We start from the raw sequence: 27,190 nt of genomic DNA, 5'->3' as shown, positions 1-27,190 counted from the left end.
CACACACATGCACACACCCACACAAATGTGAATGAATATAAAACATCCTCCCGTATCTGCTTAAGTCAGGCTGAGGTCAGGTAAAGTCTTCTTTACCATTAGATATTCTATATATTGTACCAAGAAGCAATGCAGGTTGAGTATCCTTTATCCAAACTGCCTAAGGTCAGGAGAATTTCAGATTTTAGAGTTTCACACACTTGGAGAATATTTTCATAGACTTTTCCAGCTGAGTATCCCTAATCTGAAAATTGAAACTCTGAAGTATGTCCAATTCCAAAACTTTTTAAACACCTATCAGAATAAGAATGCTTCACTTATATATGTATATATCCAGGAGTAATAAACCTGAGCCCAGCAGTCATCTGATGGGCACCAAGCTCTTTGAATATAAAAATATTACCTTAAAAGGAATAATCTTGCTAGGTCAGCTACATCAGATTCCTTTTCCCTTGAAATTTGTCTTCGAGTCCTATCAGTCATTTTGAATGCATACCAAGTCATTTGTTTCTGCACTGAAAACAAGGCAAGCATACTACAGACCCTGTTTCTAATCAAGCAAGAAATTTAAAAACAAGTCCCAAATGCACGTTCTTGATTTAATCAGTTCACACTATCATCTGCTACTTAATTCCATGATGGACTAACTTCCTGGCCACCTGGGCATTTCATGACTCAATGACAGATTCAGTTCCTGAATTTCATGCTTATAATGTACCTATCTCTGGCAACTCAGAGGCCACTAGCTTTAATTTACTCATTGGCTTCCACAAAGTATTTTGGACTTGACCCTTGGTAACAGATGCCTGTGGACCTCTAGCCCTGGTTGTCTAGATTCCAAATTGCTCCTGTAGCCTGCATATCTTTTAGTCATTTCCCATGTATTCTAATTCTTGCTGAGTGCAAGAGTTCTGCTGGGCCCTCTGATTACATAGGTGAAAACCACTGAGAGCATCATACCTCAGAGCAGGCAGAGCCTGCTAATTGATTTAAGAGTTAGGTTAGGTGCGTATTCTAAAGTGATAGTGCTCCAAGAAATTAAAGATTACAAACACTTTGAAGTCCCCTTGGGACCAATGATAATCTTCTAGTTGATTAATTTAACAGGAAAATGGACAAATACATCTTTGCATACAAAATTTTTTTTGCTAACTTCTTATTCTATCCATTGAACGCTAGTAAAAGTTTGAATTCGGCTGCTTAAATAGTTATGTGATTTTGTCTAAATTCTTCAGAATTTCTTAACTCTTTTACTTCAAATAATCAGAGATTGTAATTGTTATCTAAATGATCAGTCTAGCACAAGGGCTGCTCTTATGAATTTATTTTTTTTACTAATTTCTGAGTTTCTGAAGACTGCTGAACTTTAGCATTCTTGTGCATTAAAGTTCTTATGAGGAATCTTTAAAAACAAAATATTCGGACTCCATTCCCAGAAGTGCTGATCTCCCTGTTCGGAGTTAGTTAGAACAGAGGATGTTGTAAAACCTGGGTAATTCCATGGCAATGGCAGAGCCACGGTGCTAACAGTTTGGTAAATGGAAGGCTGGTTTAGCTCTAATCTACAGTGGTAGCTACGTAGAGTTGTAGAAATGGCATATAGAAGTACAGTAATGCTTTCCCTATTATTGAAAAGATTAATAGGCTTGAATTTTTAAGCTCCTCAGTTTTCTTTTTTTTTAAGTAAGTGTTCTACTGTGAAAATACTGTACAGAGGGGTTACAATCACATGAGTAAGATAATGAGTACGTTTCTTATCAAGCATTGTTGCCTCCTCCTTTGTTTTTCCCCTACCATCCCTTCCCTCCCATCTCCAAAACTACATCACCTCCCACCCACGCCTAAATTGTAAAGTTCTTTTTCCGACATAGAATCTTGCACATTTCATTGTTGCAATGAGACAATCTGTATCCCCCTATTTAAACAGTTTTTTTTCCTTCTGCTCTACAAGTTATACCAACATCAAATACAGTGAAAATGGGTTATACCGTGGGGGAGGGACATACAAAGCAACAAAAAAAAACATCACGTAGTACCTTATAAATACATTAGAAACAACAGCAAGAAAGAAAAAAAAACTACTGTGTCCTTATCTTGGGATTCATGTAGTTTAACATCACCTTATCTGACCTTTTATGCTTATCTCAGACATATACTAGTTATTGAAAATAAGGAAAATCATGGGACCTGTTTCTTTAGGCCTGGCTTACTTCACTTCATATAATTTTTTCTAAGTCTTTCCATTTCCCAACAAATGGGGCAATGTCATTCTTTCTGATGGAGGCATAGAATTCCATTGTGTATATATACCACATTTTCTTGATCCATTCATCTACTGAGGGGCATCTGGGTTGGTTCCATATGGTAAATAATGCTGCAATAAATACAGTTATGCTGGTAGCTTTAGTGTGGTCTTGTTTGTGAACATTTGGGTAAATGCCCAAAAGTGGGATTGCTGGGTCATAGGGGAGCTCTATGTGCAGTCTTTTCAGGAATCTCCATACTGCTTTCCAAAGTGGTTGAACAAGTTTACACCCCCACCAACAATGCAGTAAGGTTCCCTTCTGTCCACATCCCCTCCAGCATCTGTTGTTATTAGAGTTCTTGATTTTAGCCATTCTAACTGGGGTGAGGTGGTATCTCAATGTTGTTTTGATTTGCATTTCTTTTATGGCTAGAAAGGTCAATTGGCCATCCTTCTTTCCTCTTCAGAGAAGTTTCTCTTTAAGTATTTAGCTCACTTATTTATTGGGCAGTTGTTTCTTTGAGGATTTGTTGTTGGGGGATTTAATTTTTTGAGTTCCAGGGTTATTTTAGATATGAGACCCTTGTCCATTGTATGGCTAGTGAAGATCTTTTCCCAATCCGTGGGCTTTCTATTGATCTTGCTAGCTATGTCCTTTGCCATGCAGAAGCTCTGCAACTTCATGCAATCCCATTTGTCCAACCTTTCTTTGCCTTCTTGTGTTTCTAGGTCTCTATTAAGAAAATTTCAGCCTGTGCCAAAGAGCCCTAGGGTTTCTCCTTTCTGTTCTGTAATGTTTTCATGGTGTCTGCTTTGACTCCGAAGTCTTTGATTCATTTGGAGTTGATTCTGGTACAGGATGACATAGAAGGATCTAGCTTTAGTTTTCTACAAGTGATTAACCAGTTTTGCCAGCACCATTTACTGAAGAGGCTATCTTTCTTCCATTCTATTTTTTTTAGCTCCCTTATCGAAGATTAGGTGACTATAGGTCTGTGGGTTCATTTCTGGGTTTTCCATTCTATACCATTGGTCCTGTGGTCTCTTCTTGTGCCAGTATCAAGCTGTTTTGATTACTATGGCTTTGTAGTAGAGTTTGAAATTTGGTATTGATATTCCTTCAGCACTGTTTTTTCTGTTAAAGATTGTTTTTGCTATGCAGAGTCTTTTATTGTTCCATATGAATTTTTGTATTGCCTCTTCTATTTCCTTGACGAATGAGGTTGGAATATTGATAGGTATTGCATTGAATTTGTGGATAGCCTTGGGACGTATTGTCATTTTCACAATCTTGATCTTTCTGATCCAGGAGCATGGGAGGTTTTGCCACTTTCTAAGTTCTGTTTTGGTTTCCTTTTTCAGGTTTTTAAAGTTTTCATCATAGAGGTCCTTCACTTCTTTGGTTAAGTTAATTCCTAGGTATTTTTTTTTTGTGGGGCTATTACAAACGGAGTTGCTTTCCTGATTTCAGCTGCACTCTTCTCATTGTTGGCAAACAGAAAAGCCGTTGATTTTTGAGGGTTAATTTTATACCCTGCTACTTTGCCAAAGTTTCAAATCAGCTTGCATAATTTGGGAGTTGAGTCCATGAGATTCTGCAAAAGAGGGAGAGTTTTACTTCATCTTTCCCTATTTGGATCATTTTTATGTTTGCATCTTGTCTTATTGCTGTAGGTAGGCATTCTAATATTAAATTGAAGAGAAGTGGAGAAAGTGGACATCCTTGTCTTTTTCCTGAGTTTAGAGGACATGGCTTTAGCTTTTCACTATTAAGTGTAATGCTGGGTGTAGGTTTATCATATACAGCCTTTATTGTATTGAGTAAATGTTCCATGGATTCCTAATTTTTCCAGAACCTTCTTCATAAAGAGGTGTTGGATCTTGTCAAATGCTTTTTCTGCATCTATTGAGATAACCATGTGGTTCTTATCCTTGCTCTTGTTGATGTGATGAAGTATATTAATTGATTTGCATATACTGAACCAGCATTGCATCCCTGAAATGAATCCTGTTTGATCATGGTATATGACTCTTTTGAGGAGTTGTTGAAGTTGATTGGCCAAGAATTTTTTGAGAACTTTTGCGTCGATGTTCATCAAAGAAATGGGTTTACAGTTCAGTTTCTTTGATGAGTGCCTGCCTGGTTTGGGGATGAGGGTTATGATGGCATCATAGAATGAGTTTGGTAGTGAACTTACCCTTTCAATTTCATTGAAGAGTTGAAGGAGTATTGGTATGAACTTTACTTTCAAGGCCTTGTAGAATTCCACTGTATATCTATCTGGTCCTGGGCTTTTATTAGATGGGAGGTCTCTTACTGCTGTTTCTACTTCAATGCTTGCTATGGGCCTGTTAACTTGGTTTAACTCATCTTGGTTTAATTTTGGCATGTCGATATTTGCTAGGAAATCATCCATTTCTTCCAGCTTCTCAAACTTATTAGGATAAAGGTTTGAGAAATATTACCTTATAATGTTCTTGATTTTGGTTGTTTCTGTAGTGATGTTTCCATTCTCATCTCTGAGTTTGTTTATTTGGGTGTGTTCTCTTTTTCTGATAAAATTTGCTAAGGGTCTGTCAATTTTGTTAATTTTTTCATAGAACCAACTCTTTGCTTTGTTGATTCTTACTATGGTTTTTTGGATTTGAATTCGTTTAATTCTGATTCAATTTTAATTATTCTTTCCATCTACTAGATTGGGGTTTAGCTTGCTGCTCTTTTTCAAGGAGGTTCAGATGGCTCATTAAATAGTTGGTTTCAGATTTCTCCAATTTGTTGATGTAGGAACTCAGAGCTATAAACTTGCCTCTGAGTACTGCCTTTGCTGTGTCCCAGAGGAGCTGGTAATTTGTGTGTTGATTTTTGTTGAATATCATGAACATTTGCATTTCCTTTCTAATCTTTTCCATGACCCACTGGTGATTCAACAGTGTGTTGTTCAGTCTCCATGTGTTACAGGGCTTGGCTTTTCATGTTGAATTCTAATTTTATTCCTTTGTGGTCTGAGAGAATGCAGGGCATAACTTCAATGTTTCTGAATTTGGACAAGTTTGTTTTGTGACCTAAAATCTGGTCTATTTTGGAAAAAGTTCCGTGTTATGCTGAAAAAAACATGTATTCTGATGCTGCTGGGTGAAATATTCAGTAGATGTCTGTTAAATCTAGTTGATCTATGCACTTGTTTAGATCTGCGGTTTCTCTGTTGAGTTTTTGGGGATAGTAGTGTATTAAAGTCCCCAACAATGAATGTCTTTGGATCTATGTGAGATTTAAGGCAAAGTAGTGTTTCTTGGATGAATTTGGGTGCTCTGTTGTTTGGTGAATAGATATTTAGAATTGTAATATCTTCCTGAAGGACAGATCCCTTAATTAGCATGTAGCAACCTTCTTTATCTCTTCTCACTAATTTTAATATGAAGTCTATTTTATATGATATTAGGATTGCAACTGTCACCTGTTTATGGGGGCCGTTTGCTTGGTAGATTTTATTCCAGCCTTTTACTTTGAGAATATGTTTCTTTTTATGGGCAAGGTGTGACTCTTGAAGGCAGCAGATAGAAGGAGCTTGCTTTTTATGTCACTTAATTGGAGAGTTTAGTCCATTAATGTTGAGAGTTAGGACTGAGAGGTGTTTGGTAGTTCCTGCCATGTTATCCAACTTTTTGGGAGCTGCCACAGCTGGATTCTTCCTATGGTTCTTGGATTCTCAGTTTGGGTGCAGTTTCTTGGCCTTCATTGTAGTTTTGTTGGTTTTCTATGTGAAGGACATCTTTAAGTATCTTTTGTAGGGCTGGTTTGGAGGAGATGTATTGTTTCAATTTTTCTTTGCTATGGAAGTTTTTTATTTAACCTTCGGTTATGAAGGAGAGTTTAGCTGGGTACAGAATTCTTGGTTGATAGTTGTTTGTCTTTAGGGTGTGGCACATATCATTCTAGGCTCTTCTTGGTTTCCCTTTATAGATGATTGATCTTTTCTTCTTGATAGCCTGAAGGATCCTTTCCTTGGTCTGAATTGATCCTATGTGGATTATAATGTGACAATGGCATGTCCTATTCTTATCTGGTCTATTTGGGGTTGTAAAAGCTTCTTGTATCTGAATAGGCCTATCTTCTCACACATTTGGGAAGTTCTCTGCTAGGATCCTGTTAAATAAATTTCCTAGACCATTAAATTCTGTCTCTAGGTGCTCCTCTAAACCCATTATCCTCAGATTAAGCCTTCTGATGGTGTCTTCCAAATGTTGAATAGATCCATCATATTTTTTGGATTTGACTTGAATATTGTCTGTTCTTTCTCTATAATATCTAGGCTGTCTTCAGCCCTTGAGTTTCAATCTTCTGCACGGTCTAACCTACTGTCAAGACTTTCTAGTTTGTTTTTTATATACTTTCCTTCTAATTGGTTGGCTTTGATGACTTCAAATTCTTTGTTGGAACTTTGCTTTAAATCTTGTATGAACTTCTTTACTTCCTTAATTTGTTCAGTGTTTACTCTCAAATCACTGAGTTGATCAGTTATAGTTTACTTGGACTCCCTTTTCTTCTGACAGGCTCCATTCAGTATTACCTTTGTGGTTTCCCTGGATTCCTTCAGCTGTATGTTTATGGATACCATGAATGCCTCTATTGATTTTTCTCACCCCTCTCATGCAACTTTTGTATTACTCTGATTAGCTTCCTCATGCTCACGCAATTCCTGTATTTCTCTTTGACTGCTCATGCAATTCTTGTATTTTTTCTTTGACTATTCTCAGCCTGCTCATGCAATCCCTATATTTCTCCTTGACTGTTTGCAGCCTGCTCGTGCAATTCCTGTTTTTCTCTTTTACTGTCCTCAGCCTGCTCATGCAATTTGAGTACCTTCCTCAAGCTCAGGAGATTCCTGTAGTAATTTTTCGTTAGCCTCAACATGCTTTTGAAGTTCCTGTATTAATCTTTGATTTGCCTCATCTTGCTCTCTATCACGCTTGCACTGAGTCCTTTTTTTTAATTAATAAGTTTTTTTATTGTGAAAATACCATACAGAGGTGTTACAAGGTAACAGGTAATCAATACAAGGTAATCAGTACATTTCTTATCAAACATTGTGGCCCCCTCTTTGTTTATCCCTTACCATCCCTGCCCTCCCATCTCTATGACTACACTGCCCTCCCCATCCCCCACCCACCAAAGCTGTAAAGTTCATTTTTCGACATAGCATACTTTTCATTGTTGCAATGAGTTGTTAGTGTTTGTAGAGCTTTTTGGGAACTCTCCTCTGGATTATTCATTAACTGTTCTATCACCTGATTATCATGAGTGGGAGTTGAGATACCCAGACTTGTCATTTTTCTTGTGTTTCTCCAGCTTTTTCTGTCCATTTAGTATGAAAGTAACACCAAGTTTGTGCTAGAACACTATATTAAGGCAAGCATCAACCAGAATCCTGTAGTTGCACAGTCCAAATGGCTGCAGATACAATCTAGTTCAACAGATACAATCTATTCAATATCAGACAACTATGGATTAATGGGCTAAAAACATCCAAGAGGAATTCATCGAACCAGAAATTATTAGGTTTAGGGAGAATTGTGGAGAAAAATTGGATTAGAGGGATGTGGAGAGGTAAAAGGAGAGTGAATTTAACCAAGTCCTCATCTCAGAGAGGGAAATGGATAGGACAGAATGATAGGAGAGATTAAAAAAAAAAAAAAAGAAAGAAAGAAACAACTGCCCAATAAATAAGTGGTCTAAAGACTTAGAGAGAAATTTTTCTGAAGAAGAAAGAAGGATGGCCAATAGACACATGAAGAAATGCTCAACCTCCCTAGCCATAAAAGAAATGCACATCAAAACAACATTGAGATACTACCTCACCCCAGTTAGAATGGCTAAAATCAAGAACTCTAATAACAACAGATGCTGGAGGGGATCTGGACAGAAGGGAACCTTACTGCATTGTTGGTGGGAGTGTAAACTTGTTCAACCATTTTGGAAAGCAGTATGGAGTTTCCTCAAAAGACTCAATATAGAGCTCCCCTATGACCCAGCAATCCCACTTTTGGGCATTTACCCAAATGTTCACAAACAAGACCACACCAAAGCTACCAGCACGACTATGTTTACTGCAGCATTATTTACTATAGCTAAGATATGGAACCAACCCAGATGCCCCTCAGTAGATGAATGGATCAAGAAAATGTGGTATATATACACAATGGAATTCTATGCCTCCATCAGAAAGAATGGCATTGCCCCATTTGTTAGGAAATGGAAAGGCTTGGAAAAAATTATATGAAGTGAAGTAAGCCAGGCCCAAAGAAACATAGGTCCCATGGTTTCCCTTATTTGCAATATCTAGTATATGTCTGAGTCAAGCAGAAAAGGTCAGATAAGTTGATGTTAGGGAAATGAACCCTAAGATATGTATTCAGATTTTTTTTCTTTCATGTGATTGTTCTAACACATTTCTAAGATGATTTCTTTGTTGCTTTGTATGTCCCTCCCCCACGGTATAACCCCTGCTTTCACTGTATTTGATGTCAGTATAATTTGTGGAGGGGAAGGAGAAAAACAAATCATTTAAATAGGGATACAGGTGGACCCATTGCAACAATGAGATGTACAAGTCGTTATGTTGAAAACAAACTTTAAAACTTTGGTGGGGAGGGAGAGTATTGGGGGGATGGGGGAAGGATGGGAAGGGATGGGAAAGGGAAACAAAGGAGGAGGCTACAATGCTTGATAAGAAATGTACTCATTATCTTGCCCATGTAATTGTAACCACTCTGTACAGTACTTTCCACAATAAAAAAATGAAACACTTAAAAATTATGTAAGTATGAAGAAATAATATTTATAGAAGAAAAGGATAGGATGAGAGGAGGGGAAATATAAAAAGGAAAAATGAAAAAAAATTCTTAAAATTGGAATAATTGAAAGTTATATAGGTAAAGAAATAATACTACTAGTAAAGAAGTTAAGCCTAAGAGGTTGTGAATTGAGTAATAATTTCTGGATTAAGTATGTACACAATGACGGATATGTTCTAATAATCAGCGATGGGTATATATCTGAGGATGAACAGAACAGCAATTAAGTCATGCAAAAAAGAAAGAAAGAGAAAAGAAAATGAAAGAAAAGGACTAAAAGATCAAAAGAGTGAAAACACACATACATACATTCCTAAAATAAAAATTATGAAAGAAAAAAAGAATAATAGAAAACAATTTTAAAAATAATAAAAATAGGTAGAAAAAACAGTTCTTTGTTTTGGGGATTCTTTTTGGGAGGGAGGAGGAAGATCTTGTATCTCCCCTGTGTCCATAATTAGTCTCTTGGTGAAGTCTGTGGTCTGCTTATGATGTTTGGTTTTCCTGTGACTTGATTGGTTTCTTAAGTCGGTTTGTTTGAGAGGGAAGACAGCTTTGCCTTACCCAGGACTTTGTGATCCTCCTCTCAGCCTAGTTCAATGGGTAGAAGATCTGCTTTGAGTATCATAAAAGAGGGAGATGGCTGTTTACTCAAGCTTGGAGTTACTGTTCTGGGTAGGGTTGAGGCCTTACAGCAAACAGTAGTTTTTCTCTGAGGGGCTAGCTCCTGAGCCACTCACAGAGCCTAGCCTGGAGCCATTCTCAGGGTTTATGTTTACTGAGTTTCAATTGTTTGTCTAGGCTGCCATAGGGAGGGGCAGCCTCTGGCTCTATTTACCCAGTGAAGAAAGTCACTCCTCCGGGGAGCGGAGCTTTCACTGCCTGGGTGAGGTGACTTTCCCCTGGGTGGAGCTGAGCCTGGCAGGGCAGGTCAGGTTCCTGTGACCTGCTAATGGCTCCAATTGTTTCCTTCCTAGGCCTGTGTTGGAGCTAGCTCATTGGGGCCTTTGTCAGTATCAAAGATGGAAATCTTCTCTGGTGGTTGGGGAGGAACTGCCTTCCCACTGTGGCTCTGTGAGAAAGAGTGAGGATGTCAGGGTTCTACTCATGTCAGATTCTTGGTTCCTGGGCCATCCCTGGTCTGCGATCAGCAGGATGAAGATTTCTGCTCCTTGTCAGTTCTTGCTGGTAGTGAGTAGAATCCACTCACATGCTACGTCTGGTGCCTTTGTCCCAGATTTTCTCTGTTGGTAAGGTGGCCACAGCTGTGGCTACTGGCAAGTGCTCAGATCTGTCTCCTTAACCAAGCTGCCTGCATTTTCCCTCTTTGGCCAAACTCTCTGTACTGTGATGGCACACTTGGTGTGATTCTCTAGCCTAGGGCTATTCATTAGAACGCTAAAACTGCTTTCTATGCAAGAGCTTGTTTAGCCTCCAGCTTCTCCTCCACCATCTTCCTCCAGTCTCCCCAGATTTCTTTACTATTTATAGAGTATAGTTTTATCTGAATAATGATGTTTGGAAGTATTAATTCTCCTCCAAAATTCATATGTTGAAGTCCTTCTGCTTGGGACTCCATAAGGTAAATATATTTATAGACAAAGCTTTTAAAGAGGTAATTAAGGTAACATGAGGTATATTGGATGGTCCATAATCCAGGATCACTGGCATTCTTCTAAGAAGAAAACACAGGACACAGACATGCCCATAGAAATATCTCTCCTTGCCAATCCAAGGTAAGGAGAAAGGCCTTAAGAGGAAGCAGATTGGATAAACCTTGATCTCAGATGTCTAGCTCTAGAACTATAAGGAAATAAAAGTCTATTGTTTAAATCCCCAGTTTGGGGGCATTTTGTTATAGCAGCTCAAGCAAACCAATACCTATAAAGGCTATCTATGAGAAGAAAATAATGATAGTAAAGGTCTTGATTTCACAGTTCTTAGGATTTTCTTAATCAATATGCCCCTTATCAGAGAACCGAAGTACTGATGTAGATATTGTCTAATAAATACGAACTAAAAACCTACTAGGCTCCAAACAGACATAGCTTGCATTTGTCTTTGAGCAAGAAATAAGCCAGAAGGATATCAAAGCCAAGAAAGCCTAACCAGTCTCTGTTATGCTTCCAATGTCATAAAATAGAGCCATCTAAGACATGGATATTCTACTCCACAAGATCCCTGAGGGAACATAGTGACTCAGTGCTCTGTAAAATGAAGTGCACTATTCAAGTTCCAGAATGACAGGCCTGACCACACAGTTCTTCAAATGCACACATGTCCATGTTCTCTGGAAATAAAACCTTTGTAGTAACACAACCACTTGAAAGTGGACATGAACTCTGCCACTCATTCAAAAGAGTGGTTTTGCTTAAGCTCCATAATTATTCTACAACTCAGTTTTCTCCAAAAATGTCACCAACCTGATGAGCAAAACTATCATATACATTTATATGATCGCCAATAACACAAGAATTAATGGTAATTAGCCAATTCTGCCCTTCAAAGTTATCTGTCATGAAGAAGGAACCTATCACTGTTTTGTACATATTTACACACTTGGTTCAAAGAAGTATTTGGTCTAAAGAGGACGATTAATCAGTATTTGTTGAAAGAGTAATCATATAGTGTGTGAACATCTTCCTGGTGAATCAACACTCAGCCCAAATGTCACATCCGTTTTCAAATGTTCCTTCAACACCTATTCACTCTAAATCCATACAAAGCACTATGCTATTCAGGGTAATATATACAGAAAGCCTGGATCTGAACTATTTTCATTGTTACAATCCATCCTTAGACATACAGATGAAGAGCTTCCAAAGAACTGTATTGATACAAGACCTAAGAAATTTAACCATGTTTCTCTTGAATACCAATGCAAGTTAATCCTCTTCCCTTTGTAACAGATTTAATTCTTTTTTGAGAGAGAGGGTTAATACTGTTGTATTTCAGACTGGCCTCAAACATACTATGTAGCCTAGGCTAGCCTCCAACATGCAATCCTGCTGCTTCAGCCTTCCCAGTGCTGAGATAAAAGGTGTGTATGTGTCATATTACACCCAGCTCACATATTTAAATTTAGATGACTACTGCCTTGCTGTAGTCCCCCCACTCCGCCCACCAAAAACACAACAGAACTCTTTTTACTACACATATGTGGGCAGTTTTTATATATAAATTATGCTAGAAAATAGTTTTAAAACTCTTAGGTGTACTGGTCTTTGAACTCAGGGCCTCATGCTTGGTAGTCTAGGACAATACTGCTGAATCATGCCTTCAGTCCTAATATTACTATATATGTAAGGATTCAAATTCTATTTTAAATCAAACATAACACTTTGCAATGGTTATTCATATACCTTTTTCTATCTTACTGAGTTCCTGCTTCCTAGCTTCAAGCACTGTAACTGCCTAAAGACTTCTGGCCTTGGAAAGCCTGTTCCATTGCCTTAGGGGAAAAAGCCTCCCAAAAGGCTATGAGCTACCCTTGGACATGCAGTTGACAAAGAAAATGAATGTCTGCCACAATCCTTGATCTATGTAAGTTCTGCCAAAAAATATAAATATTTGTATTATTGAAAACATGTGTATCACCAACCGTGGAAGTTTTTATTTTTTAGCATTCCAGTCATCTTTTATTCACATGCAGTTTTTAAAATTAATTGTACAACACGAGGTTTTTCACTATGATATTCCTATACAGACATAAAATATAGTTTGATCACACCCTCTCTATTAATATTTTTATCCCCTCTCCCCTCTCCTTTTCTTAGTCTCTTGTCAATTTTTGCATAAAATATTTTTTATTATTATCATTTTTTCAAAAGGGAAAGAAGATGTAATAAGGGAAAGTTTTACAAGACAATCCCTATCCTTCATTAGAAAATACTTTTAAACTCAAACTCATCCTCCTCCTACCTCAGCCTCCCAAGTGCTGGGATCATAGGCATGAACCCATCCAGCTCCAAGCCATTCTTGGGTTACTCATATATTCTAAAATGTTCAGATTAGATCGTTTATTTAATTTGTATAATTTATATAAATCCCAGAAGCTGTAAATACTTTTCCCTAAAGGGCAGAAAGGAATTTGAGAAACACTGAAGATGATACATTGGATAGGTGAGCCTATATTATCGAGTTAGCCCAGTAAAGTTTTAGGGTTCATGGCAAATAAAGGAGAAAGGCAAGCCTGGTACCTGTGGCTCACACATGTAACCCTAGCTACTCAGAAGGTTGTACTCTGAGGAGTGTGCTTCAAAGCCTACCTGAGCAGGAAAGCCATCTGTAATGGCTTTTTGACAGGACCTTAACTAAGTAGCTATTGAGCACTACAGCTCAGATTGTTGAGCACTGAGTTGGAAGATATACTTCTGTATAGCTTAAACTGCTTAGTTTGTGACAATGTGTCACAGCAGCAATAGGAAATAAACACAACTTGATCTTGAACTTACTGTTCTATTAAATTTAGCCACCAATTCAAGATCATCCACATTCCATAAAAATAGTCATTTTTTTCAGCAATTTAGGGGGTGAGCATAGAGCCTATGGACTAGCTTGCTGCCCCTACCTACCAAGTTTCCATAGCTAACTCAATGGATGAAAAGGAGATACAAGTATTTTAATTTATTAGCAATAATCACAGTCCATTTGGGTAGTCCAGTATGAGACCTAATCAGAATCTCAATGAATCTTTCAGTGGTGGTGTAGGAAACTTAAGTGTCTAGGAGACGCATGTCAGAAGGCTTTTAAGCAGCTATAACAGTACTAGAGGCAGGTATAATCCTCACTGGTGCTATTCCTTCTCAAAACAGAGGTCCCTCAAAATCACAGTCTTGGAAGATTCTCAGCCAGTGTTTTAGACAATTGACACAAGACACTTGAGGGATACTGAAAAGAGGCTTAAGAAAGCAAAAGGAGCTAAGAGGTAATATGATAGCTTATTGGATCATAAAGACTATGTCCTGGTTCCTGCTGCAACCTGTAGCACAACCCTGACAGATGTGACAGAAAGGGAGGCACTTCCTTGTACCTCAGTAGCCTGGAATATTCTTTTTTTATTTTTTATTGTGAAAATACTGTACAGAGGGGTTACAATTACACGGGCAAGATAGTGAGTACATTTCTTATCAAGCATTGTAGCCTCCTCCTTTGTTTACCCTTCCCATCCCTTCCTGGCCTCCCCCCCCCCCCCCGGCCCCCAAGCCTGGAATATTCTTGCAGATGAGTGTGTTATTTCCCTCCTCTGTCTCCATCAACAAACCTTACAGATAAATAAATGGAGAAAATTTTTTTTTAAAAAAAGAATGTTCTCTGGGAATAAGATACTCATATCTGCCAAGTCCCTTTTGCCCTGAAAAGTAACATATCCAAATATTCTGTGGATGTGACAAATGAAGAATAAACAACAATTTTTAGAAGATATGAATAACTTAATATTTTAAAAGTCTCTCTTGATATTGGGTGCTGAGATAAAGCCAAATCAGAAAAAGAGATGAATCCCTTCAGGACGATGTACTCTTGCTTCATTCTTTGGAGAGGGAGGAATCCAAGTCTATATATCCTCAGCTAAAGAACAGGAGATATTCCTGTGGTCCTGGAGTTTATAGCTTAGTTCTGTTTATTTGTGTGCCTCCTATAGCAGATTCAAATTTCTTGAAGAAAATAATAAAATCTCTCAAGCCTTTGAAGATGTTTAAATCAGAATTGAGCACATATATGCAAGTGTTCAATCTCATATTTTAAATATTAATTTGCAAATGGAAACATTCCAACTATGTGTGTAATGCTTATTTCAGCTATAGTTTCAGTAACTGAAAGTTAACTGCTCATTAGTATGAAACAGCTTGGGAGTTCTGGTGACCTCTTCCTTTCCCCTTTTCCTTGTACTTCCTTTCCATCCTTATCTCCTCCAGCTAGTTTATTCTCCCCTTCGCCCTTATCATTCTTGTAGACTTAAACCAATAACAATTTTTTTAGGAGCCACTGTTTATTCTACACTTCAAAAAAATGCAATCCATACCAGGGTAAGAGGGAAGGAAATGGGTCCTTGAGTGATCTTTGAAAGAACAGCAACAGAGAGCTGCAAAAAAGGAGGAGGCAGCTTGGTGGTGAGGATGCATGTCCTCAATGAAGGATGTAGAATGGGAAGGTCCAGAAGGTAAGAGTCAAAAGAGAGGCACAGTAAGAATAAAGAAGGCAATGAGGACACAGGAAGAGGTCCAGATGCAAAGAGTAAACTGGAGGCCACAGAAAAGGTGAGAGGCAAGCAAAAACCACCTGGTTCAGAGACCCCCAGAGAGAAGGTAAAGTGTAAGGAGTGGAGCCTTCAGCGAAGGCTGAGGGGCAGGAATGAAGAGTGGGGTTTAGCAAAAAGGAGAACAGCATCAGGAGCTAATAAGCAATAACCAGTTATTTATTGAAACAAGTGATTACTCCAGGTCAAGAGAAAAACAACCAAAATTATGAATCAAGCTCTATAGAAGAAAAAAAACAAAAGTATGTAAGAAAGGAACCACAGTTGTGAAGAAATGACTACCTAATTATTTAATGTTGGTACTGGGGCTTGAAATCAGGGCCTCATGCTCTCCCTTAGCAATTTTTGCTTACAGCTACACTCTACCACTTGAATCACACCTTTACTTCTGGCTTTTAGTGGTTAATTGGTGACAGATTCTCATAGGCTTTTCTGTCAAGGATGGCTTCCAATCTTTATCCTCAGATTTCAGTCTCCTGAGTAGCCAGGAGTACAGGCATGAGCCACTAGTGCCTTTCAATGAAGTGACTTTCTATGCTATCAACTACATCAAAGGATATGATCAATTTTTGTCAAAGGCATACTCCTTTCTAGTTAGCATCCAAATAATACAGATTTGTTTTATTTATTCAGCTCTGTATTAATGTTATCACTGGAAGAAGTTCACTTTTCATTTTAAACATGAGAAGTTGCTAATTCTCTTCATATTGCTTTTGAACATTTATTTGTTTTCCTATTAATATCTAGGTATGAAGTGTGGAGAGACACTGGGCTATTGTGTGAATAATAACCTTCAAAAGCCTATGTGTTGAAAGCATGGTCCTCAGCTTGTGCTACTTGGAGATGGCTCCAGAAGTGAAGCCAAGTAGAATGTCTTAGATCTCTGAAGGCCTGTTCTCAATGGAGACAGTGGGAATCCACAGTAGAAATCCCATTATTGCTTCCTGGCCATGAGCTGAAGAGTTTTATTCCATGTGTTCCTGACACAAGGTACAGCCTCACAACAGGCCTCACAATAGCAAGAGGACCCATTTCATGGACTATAACTATAACCTCTAAAACGAAGTCAAAATAAACCTTTTCTCTTTTTAAACTGATTGTCTGTTATTTTGTTATAGTAATACCATTCTAACAGCCACTGACAAGCTAAAGGAAAGCTATGGTTAAAAATGATCTCAGATGAGGGGGCTGGGAAGGTGGCTCAGTGGTAGAGCGCTTGCCTTGCATGCCTGAGGCCCTGGATTCAATTCCTCAGCACCACATAAGCAAAAAGAAAAAAGCCGGATGTGGCGCTGTGGCTCAAGTGGTAGAGCGCTAGCCTTGAGCTGAAGAGCTGGGGGGCAGTGCCCAGGCCCAGAGTTCAGACCCCACGACCGGACCCCCCCCAAAAAATGATCTCAGATGAAAGAACCAAGTACACCACCCATTGACAGAGTTCTCATAGGAGATGGCTGGTGACACTCAAACATCTGAAAGGCTTTCCAGGTGATGGGGAGGAGACTTAACTTGGAGATTTTTTCCAAAGGGCATGGCTCAGACAAGTTAGTGAATCACTAAAAGATGTATTATGGGGAATTCAGAAAGTAGGAAATTCTAGATGTCAAATATTTTCCTAGAAAAATAAACACTCACCATTCCTGAGGTTGTGGATAAGATCATGGCATGCCATTGTGGTCCAAAGGTACCCAATAATTGCAAAGGAAAGTTCTGAAGACAATCAAATTACATGGCTCTAGTTGTTGGCTAACCACTAAATAGAAGTTAGCTTGAAGGTATGGGCAAATGAGACTTCATGTTTCAAAAAGTTAACTTTTTTCTTAAACAATTAATGATCTCACTCATAAAGTTCTTTATTAAAACTTCAGGCCTCCCCAGCAGCTTTCAGAATACTATAAATTTCCTGCTTTACAAAAATAGAAAAAAATAAAATAAATGCCTACTGTTCAATTTTATCCTATGCCTCAAGTTGTTTTTAGTGATCTTCCAAGCTAGAATACTCAAAGCACAATCATAACCCTGAAGTCAAGGAAAGGCCAGAGGTGAAAAATAAAGTACCCTACCATTGCAAGTCCCATTCACACTGGGAGGCTCTACTGAAGGACAGAACACAAGAACTGCAATAGAAGTAGGAAAGGGATGGAAGTGGCGCTGTAGCTCAAGTGGTAGAGCACTCGCCTTAAGCTGAAGAGCTGAGGGAAGTGCCCAGACCCAGAGTTCAAGCCCCATGACTGACAAAAAAAAAGTAGGGAAGCTTAAAGCTTAAAGGAAGCCTTAAAGGAAAGAACAACACAACCAGTACCTCACACTCTTACTCCTACATGGAGTCTCAAGACACCGACCTCATAGATAGCAGAGGTTTGGTAGATGTGTAAGAGTGAACTACGGTTTGGGTATGTATCTCCTAATGGCCCCTGTGATGAAAATTTGGTCTTTCAGGTAAAAGTATAGATCTTAGGGAGGTGGACCCTTCTGGGAGGTCTTTAGGTCATTGGTGAACTCTAAAAGGAAATGATAGGCTGTCATTTTCTATGCTCTTCCTCTTTGTTCCATAGTTCATGAGGTGAGTAGCTAGTTGTGTCACATACTCCCATCCCTTACTACCTGGCATACTAATCTAAGACCAAAACAGTGGCTCTGTGAGCCAAAATAAACCTTTTCTTTTCTTAAGTTTATTTTTCATGTGTACTTTGTGGTAGTGATATAAATAATAGAGAAAATGGTCAATGTCCATAAAGTTACAGATACACAGAAAATCAGAGGTTCTGGTTTTCTAGATCAGTATTGCACTGAATGTAACAAAGCAACCCAAGGAGAGATTTTAAATGTTCTTACCACAAAGAAATTATAAATGTATGAGGTTAAATACTCTGAATTAACTATAACATGAGTTATATAGAATGACCAACAAAATATCACATAAATATGCCTCATAATATATACAGCTTAGCAGTTTTTTGGTGGGGAGGGAGCTTGAAGGACTTACAAAGATAGGATATGCATCAATTAACTTGAGGCATGGGCCTTGGAACTGCTATCTCCTGTTACTACCATATCAGAAGCACTGTGACCGAGGTCACAAGAGTAGGACTGGGTGGGGTGCATTGGACAGATGTCCAGTGCTTCCAATCAGCATTTCACAGGTTCTTAGAATGTGGTAACCTTACCTAGAAAGGGAAAAGTATCCTCAGTCTTCTGGCCTGCCCTCTGCAGAAAAAGCAACAGCAGCAGCCTTTGCAAGGGCATTAACTATCTAGTTCCTATTCTGGGATAAAAAGTGAACTTTTGGAAAAATTTCCATGTGGGGTGAAGTCAAGAGAAACCAAAGCATCCTCTGAGGCATGTTCCTAGTATATTCATTTTTCTAGGACAACCACAATAGATCCCACATACCTTGTGCCATAATCAACAAAAGTTTTCTTACAGCACCAAGGTTGGAAGTCCAAGAACAAGGTGCTTCTTCTAAGAACTCCGTCCTCAACATGCAGGTAGTGCCTCCTCCCTGCATCCTCCCAAGGCCTTTCATGTGTGCCCACATCTTGTGTCTCCTCTCCAGAGGATTAGGGCCCTACCCTTATGGCCTCATGCAAACTAAGGGCCTGTTCAAACACTCTCACCTCCAAAATTACATTAGGGCCAGAATGTCAACATATGGATTTTGAGGGGATATATTTAGTCTATAATGACCAAATAATACTACCACCTTGCAAGTGAATAGAACTTGGGCCTTTAAAGAGTAAAGTACTATTTAATTATATAATTGCAAACATCTGAATTCAGCTATGAAAGAAACAAGAAAAAGTAAAAGTAAAATGTTTAATGGGCTAGCTGCCTGTGGTGCTGCAGGTTCTTTGGGATATGAGTCAGCTGGCAGTCGGCTTTGTAATAAAGACTCCCAATTTGACCTCTCAAAATGTGGCTTCTCTATATCTTGCTGATTAAATTCCTGTATAACATGAAGCAGTTTATGACATTCTGTATAAGGATGAGGACAAGCTCCACTGCCCTTGGACAGAAGAGAGTGATTTGGACCAACACAATAGGAGTTGGTTGACAGAGGCTGGACATGGGCTGGGAAAGATGTCCATGTGCAGGGAAAGCTCAGCTAAATGTCAGTGGGCAGAGAAATGAGAAAAGAATAAGCAAACCATGAACTGTCAGTTCTGAGCTCTGGGCATCAATTCAGATAAGACTGGGCCCTGCAAACCTATGTGAGAAAAAGGAATGCAGCAGCCAATCAGGACATCAAATAATGTAACTGGCTGCTCAGAGCAACGTTATGGCTGAGGATCAGGGGAAAAAGTACAAAGGTTAAAGGAACTAAATTGACAATGAAAGAGGAAATAAAAAGATTTAAAGTTGAATTTTTGAGATAATATAGGCTTTGCATGAGAGCTACACCTGACAGACATCTGGAATCATCTTTAACTTCACATTTTATTTGTACAGTTTTCTTTCCTTTTTTTTTAAACTGGAGAAAATTGAATTTAAATAACAGTCTTAGGTAATGGGCTGATGGATAACCACGAGGTTTAAGTTCCATTTAGGTTCTTTTTTCACAATTCGCCTGTGCAAATAAATGTAAAAATCATTAACATTAACTGAAAATAGCCATTCATTGTAACTCCAGAACTCATGGGTGATTGTGCTAGATTATTTAGTGGTTTAGTTCAATACTGAAATTTCAGTTTATGGGTTCATAAGTAGTTTTTCCATTTGAGAATTTTTTGTTGTTGTTGTTTTTTTTTTAATATTTTTTAAAGAGTGGAGTAGACTTAAATATAATCATTAAATATACTAAAAAAAGTTTTGTTAGTCTTTTTAAAAATAAATTCTCCAAAACCAGTCATCTGAGAATGAGCTTACAAAGCAAGAAAACTTGCTATTCACAATTAGCCCAGGTGGTCCTAGTTAGTGCTCTCCTGGGACATCTGTCTGTACAGATGTAACAGATATAGCATTTGTCCAAAATGCCACAGCATCTGACCACAGTGTTTCAGCCTTTGAAATACCTGCATGTAATAATGATATGTCTTGGGACTTAAGATGGGTCCAAGAAAACACAACGATTCAATCAAGTTATATCCAACGCTTTCCTACATAGTCTGAAGGTAATTGTATGCAATATTCTTAATAATTTTGTGCAAGACACAAGGGTTCTTGGTGTGAAATTTTCCACTGTGGAATCAAAATGTTTTGGTCTCTGCATCATTTTAAACTTTAGACTTTCAAGTTTGGATGCTCAGAGGATGTGTCAGATATTTAGGGACATTGCTCTGGTACTTGAGCTTAACTAGGACATTTCATTTTCTGTGTGTGTGTGTGTGTGTGTGTGTGTGTGTGTGCGCGCGCGCACGCACATGTGTACTAGTGCACGTGCATGCATTTGTACATTCATATGCACACTGGTACTGGGGCTGGAATTCAGGGCCAGGGCACTATACCTTAGCTTTCTCATGCAAGGCTAGTGCTCTACTTCATCAGCCACAGCTATACTTCCAGCTTTCTATTCTATGATTAGAGATAAAAAAGTTTCAGGTACTTTCCTGCTCAGGCTGGCTTTGAACAGTGATCTCAGCTTCTTAGTAGCTAGAAATACAGGATTAGTCACTGGAGCCTAGCTAGCCAGGTCATTTCTTGTGACCATGTGTGATTGAGAAACTGGAGACATCAAAACCCTATAGTTTGGGGGCATGAATTCTTGTATGAATCCTCATATATTCTGGTGGGAAAAGGCCCTGATGAGATAAGATAATCATTTTGAGTAACATGTGAACCCCAGAGCAGGCCACAAGGCTGAGAATTCCCTTACCTTAGGCTCTTCTTGGCTCAGTACTCTATTACAATATCTATTGAAAAAAAAATCTCTTAGGTCAGAAAATGGCATTTGACCATGGCTCTAAAGCACTGTCAGTTTCAAGCTGGAGAATCAGTTACTTAAATAAATAAGAATGGAGGAAACATCATGTTAGGTGTGAAATTTTTTGTTCACTTGTAACAGCCTCAAATTAACTGGAAATTACATTAATTTTTTACAGTAACAGTTAAAATTTGGTAGGCCTTCTCCACACACACACTTTGAGACTGCATCTGAACTTGATTTACATGACAGCCCCACTGGGTAGATTTCCTGCCAATTCAAACATATCACATCCAACAGGGAGCTCTGGCTTTTCCTCTATCAACCCTGTTCTAGCCGAGGTCCACATTCCAGTCCAGGCACAACACCTCTCAGCCAGCTGCTAACCACTATAAGCAATGCTTTCCCCTACTTCCTCCCAACCCCACCCACCACAATCCATATCAGATCCCATCTTTGAATCTTGTTAGTTTTCCTCCAAAATGGATTTTCCATTTCTTCAGACTCCCAGTCCTTTAAGCCTCAGATCATTGTCCTTCTCCTGAAGATCCCGAATGACCTATCACCCCTTTAGAATAAGGACTTGACAGTAATTAAAAGAAATAAAAGGGAAATACTATCCTGTGCTGCAACATGGATAGGACTGGAGGAGTTATGTTAAGTGACAGGAGCCAGGTTCTGAGTCAAGCTAGGAAAACTAACTTGATAGAAGAAGAGATGGGATGACAGGCAATAAAGGTAGAAGAAAATGGGGAAGTGACTAAGCAGAGGTAAGAAAAGAGGAATAAACCCCAGTGCTCTACAACATGGTGGAATGACTAGAGCTGGAAGGAGGAGTTTGAAATTTCCCAACACAAAAACAAAGTAAGCATTTAAGGATAGGTAAATGTATTTGATTGCTTATTACATTATTTTTATTGTATTGTATTTTTATTTGATTGTTAGCTGGTTTGATTATTATTTTGATTCTTATCACATTGTACCTAACAAATATGTGCCAATTAATATTTTAAAAAGAAATAAAAACTGATGGCTCATGCCTATAATCCTAGCTATTAGGACAGTGGAGGTTGAGATGTTCAAGGCCAGTCAGGACAAAAGGATTAGTGAGTCCCTATCTCAGTCAGAAAAAAGCTGGGTTCAGTGATGCACGTCTTCATCCCAACAATGTGGAAAGTATAAATAGGAGAATCATGGTCCAGGGAGACTCATAGTAAAAACACTGTAAGCATGGCTCAAGTGATATAGCTCCTGTATAGCAAGTATAAGGCCCTGAGTTAAAACCCTAGTACCATAGATAGATAGATAGATAGATAGATAGATAGATAGATAGATAGATAGATAGATAGATAGATAGATAGATAGATAGATAGATAGATAGATAGATAGATAGACAGACACTAAAGTCTTTGCTACCCTCTACTTAATGCTGAGTCCTTCTCAGACCTCCACAGTCTGCTTCTGTCACGCTCTCTGTGACTCTCTTTCAGGTGACTTTCAGGTGACTCTCTACATCATCTCTTCTCCTTCTTTGTTTTTTCCTACCCCAGAGTCTTTGCACCTACTACTCTCTGTCTCTAAGACCTCATTCTTCAGATAAACCTCATCCAGTTTCCTCTCCATCCTTGCTCAACTTTTCATATCCTTCTAATAGTTATTGTGAAGACCTGTTATGAGTCAGGAAGCTGTATCATCTTGTCTGTTGGCTCCCTCCAGTTTCACCTCAGTTCTAGTGTTTGAAAGCCAGATACTATGTCAGCTTAGCTTTGTGCTTCACTGAAGAGCTAGGGGTCCTGGTTTCCTAGATGGGGAGCATGACAAGGCCCCAGCTCTGTGAGCTACAACAGCCCTGCAGGCTAATCACATTGAAATGAGTGGAAGGGTGAAAATCTGTCTTTAACACAATCCTTTAGAAAAGAGTATTCTACTTATTCTTTACTTTTTTATGCTGGTATTGGGGCTTGAAGTCAAGGCCTGGGCACTGTCCCTTAGTATTTTTGCTCAAGGAAGGAACTCTACCTCTTGAACCATAGCTCCAATTCCAGTTTTTGCTGGTTAATTGGAGACAAGGGGCCCATTTTTCTTTCTGGGCTAGATTCTAACTGTTATCCTCAGATCTCAGTGTCTGTCAGATTTAGTATGACTACCATCAATGTTAGAATAATGTTGACTTGGAGAAAATGAAAATTGGGCATGTCTTTTGACAACCCCTATGTACCTATGTGTATACCATGAGTACCTATGAGACACATCAAACAACCATATTCCATGGCAAATTTTTGACTCTAAGAAACAGTCTCTGACATCTAATGTCCAATAATTGAATTGTGTTGGGTGCTGGTGGCTCACATCTGTAATCCTGGCTACTTAGAAGGCTGAAATCTGATAATCACAATTCAAATCCAGCCCAGGAAAGAAAATCTATGATACTCTCATCTCCAATTAACAGCAAAAAGCAAGAAGTGAAGCAGTGGCTCAAGAAATAGAACACCAGTCTTTAGCAAGAAAGCTAAAGGACAGTACCCAGGTCCTGCATTCAAGCCCCAATACAAGCACAAACTGCATTGCACTAAAAACAAAGTCCACCTCAATGTACAAGCCATATAATGAGAGTCAGACTTATAGAGCACGTGGCAGATTTGAAGCCCTTTCTGTCATATGAAGCGGCCACAATGACAGCACACACATTGCTCTCCAGACTCTCCCCGAGGAAGCTGGAATTGGATTTAAAATTGGCATAGAACCCAACAAGCATAGGATGTCCAACATAATTATGTACATGGTCACTGAGTGGTGCTGTGGTTGCAGAGCAAACTCTTCTGGGTGGGAATATAACCCAATGCTTGAAAAATCAAACAAGGAACCACTGTGCTAAACTGAAACAGCAGGGAGAAAACTACTCTTAGGTTTTTATTTGGACACTTTTAAAGACCAAGTAGTTTTCTGGGTCTGTTTGTTGGTGTCTTGTTTCACCCAGTGCTGTGTGGGCAAATTCCCATGGGAAGCTGGAATTGGTAACTGTCCTGGTCACTCACTTCTTTATCCAGCTTACATTCTCTCCCAAAAAGACAGAATCAAAAGTTTCAGTTTCCTCCATTCAGACTCATAAAGAAGCAACATTACTTTCTGTATTTAAAAAATGGGATAGGTAGGAGCCTGGCCCTAGTGGCTCACATCTACAATGCAAGCTACACAGAAGACTGAGATCTGAAGACGACATTCCGAATCAGCCTGGGAAGCAAAGTCCATGAGACTCTTTCTCCAACTAACCAGCAAAAACAGGAAGTAGAACTGTGGCTCAAGTGGTAAGATGCCAGCTTTGGCGAAAAAAAGAAAGAAAGAAGAGCACAACATCCTAAGTTCAAGCTCCAGTAATTGTACTAAACTAACAAACAAATAAACAAAATGGGCAAGGAGGAGTGAAGTCTCATTACTAAATCAAAGGTACCCTTTCAAGGAGCATTTTCACTTGGTGTTACGAATCCTCTTAGCACTCCACATTAGCAAAAGTAAAATAAATAGACTCTATTGTGAACTTCAAGAAAGAAATCCTGTGTCAAGTATCAGGCACCTTGAGTCATTTTTTAATCATGTGTCAGAAGTTCACTTAACTGTGGCTTCCTAATTGTGAGCAGATTCCTTTTTCACCAGCAAAACAAATGAGCCTGGAGGTAATTCAAGATCCCTACATCCTGGAGAACAAAGAAGTCACACCATTCTCAGCTGCATGGCAAGCTAATTCATCCTAGAAATTAGAATTTCTCATGTAGTGGACAGATGGATCTCATGCTGAGGGCTGCCTAGCCCTCTTGCTAAAACGAACACTTTAGTGAGGTACCAGTGGCTCACACTTGGAATCCTAGCTACTTAGGAGGCTGAGTCCTGAGGACCATGGTTCAAAGCCAGCCCAGGCAGGAATGTCTGTGAGAGTCTTATCTCCAATTAACACCAAAAAGTGTGAGGTGCAGCTGTGACTCAGGTGGTAGAGCACTAACCTTGAGCAAAAAGGCTAAGAGACAGCACCCAGGCCCCGAGTTCAAGACCCCAGGACCAGCACAAAAGAAAGAGAGAGAGAGAGAGAGAGAGAGAGAGAGAGAGAGAGAGAGAGAGAGAGAGAGAGAGAGAGAGAGAGAGAGAGAGAGAGAGAGAGAGAGAGAGAGGAGAGAAGGAGAAAGAAAGAAAGAGAGGAAGGAAGGAAGGGATGGGAGGGGAGGGAAGGGGAAGGAGGGGGAGGGAAGGGAGGAATTTCTTAACTTCCAGGTACTTGAGGAGTAACTCAGAGAGCAGGGTCACTGCTCATTATCAGGAAATAGACAACCACACCAAAGTCCTCCAGAACGAACAGAAATTCATTCTTACTCCTGAGAAACAAATGCCTACTGAAGATTGAGAAGTTGTATTACAATGGTGAAAACAACGTTCCACAGATGTATGTTTTATAAACACACCAAGTCCTGAAAGAATATGGTAGCCCAATTCCAGTATCTCATGGGGGTTTTTCCTCCAAATGACAAATTTGTCAGACACATGATTTTGTATGGTGGTTACCACAATACCACAGTCTGGACACGTTTTAAGGAAAAGAGGTAGATTTGGACTTATGATCCTTCACAAGATTGAGGGCTGCATCTACTGATAACCTTTGAGCTATAGAGTCCCGAGATGAGTGGAGAGTTCATAGCTTAATGAGAGATGGGGGAGAAAAGCCAGTGGCTTGGTTTTTGTTGTTGTGTTTCCTTTTTTGTTGGTACTAAGGCTTGAACTCAGCTTTGCATCCTTGCTTAGCTTTTCCACTCCACTACTTGAGCAAGAGCACCACTTCCAGCTTTTTGCTAGTTAGTTATATGTAAGAACCAGGCTAGTTTTGAATCATAATCCTCAGAACTCAGCTTACCAAGTAACTGGGATTATAGACAATAGCCTCTAGCACCCAGCTTACTCCCTAGACAATCCACCATCCACTAATCCTTTGGATTGGGAACAGGCTAATCTACTCATTGGGGCTGAGCCTTAATGACATCTACTGGCCACTACTCACATATATTAGGGACTACATTTAATGTAAGTTTCAGAGCAAACATTCTAGGTTACACAGCAGAACATAAACCCTAAATCTCTGGCATTTGCATTTACATGTTTTAGCAAGAAGCCAATAGTGAGAGGAGGCTTCAAGCAGGGCCCTCAGACTACCACACACTGGAGTCACCCATAGCCCGATGGAACAAGCAAGGACTCAAACCCTTATCCAGGAAGTTTGTTTTAACCAGAGGTATAGGTGATTCCTACATGTCAATGACATGGAGAACCTTTAGGGGTCCTGAATTTTATGTGATAGCTGAGGTACACAACTCAGCATCCTTGGTTATTCTATCTACTTTACAAGGGGCAAGAATGTGGCTTCAAATTCTTTTCTGTGTCATAATCTTTGGATGAATAAGATGTTCCCTAGTTATAATTATAAATCGATACTTCTAAGAAATCTAAGGCTCTCTTTTTAGGGACTCTGAATCCTATACATAATTTTCTTCATTTTTCACCAGCTGCTGAAAATGTTTGTGTGTGTTTTCTGACATCCTGTCAGGAGGTAGCTATAAGGATTTAATACTAATTTTATGTATCTTTTATTTTCGGCTGTGCTGGAGTTTGAACTCAGAGCCTTGAGCCACTCCTCCACCTCCTTGTACTTTTTTTTTTAATTTAATTTTATTAGCTGGGCACTGGTGGCTTACACCTGTAATTGTAATCCTAGCTACTCAGGAGGCTGAGATCTGAGGATCATGGCCAGCCACAGCAGAAAAGTCAATGAGACTCTTATCTCCAATAAACCACCAGAAAACTGGAAGTGGTGCTGTGGCTCAAGTGGTAGAGTGCTAGCCTTGATCTGAAGGGGTGGGGGACAGCAACCAGGCCCAGAGTTCAAGCCCCACAACAAACAACAACAAAAAATAATTTTATTGTCAAGGTGATGTACAGAGGGGTT

General features: G+C 39.2%; 1 protein-coding gene across 1 annotated transcript in view; it reads right to left on the bottom strand.

The window, feature by feature from the left end:
- Positions 1-27,190, bottom strand: part of Piezo2 (piezo type mechanosensitive ion channel component 2) — a 395,532-nt gene that overhangs the window by 271,305 nt on the left and 97,037 nt on the right. The gene's annotated exons all lie outside the window — the stretch shown is intronic.

Source organism: Dipodomys merriami, unplaced genomic scaffold (genome assembly GCF_024711535.1).
Source record: "Dipodomys merriami isolate MVZ:Mamm:240054 unplaced genomic scaffold, mDipMer1.0.p SCAF_2, whole genome shotgun sequence".
NCBI lineage: Eukaryota > Metazoa > Chordata > Mammalia > Rodentia > Heteromyidae > Dipodomys > Dipodomys merriami.
The sequence above is the reverse complement of the archived record's forward strand: the minus strand, read 5'-3'. Positions and strand labels throughout refer to the sequence as shown.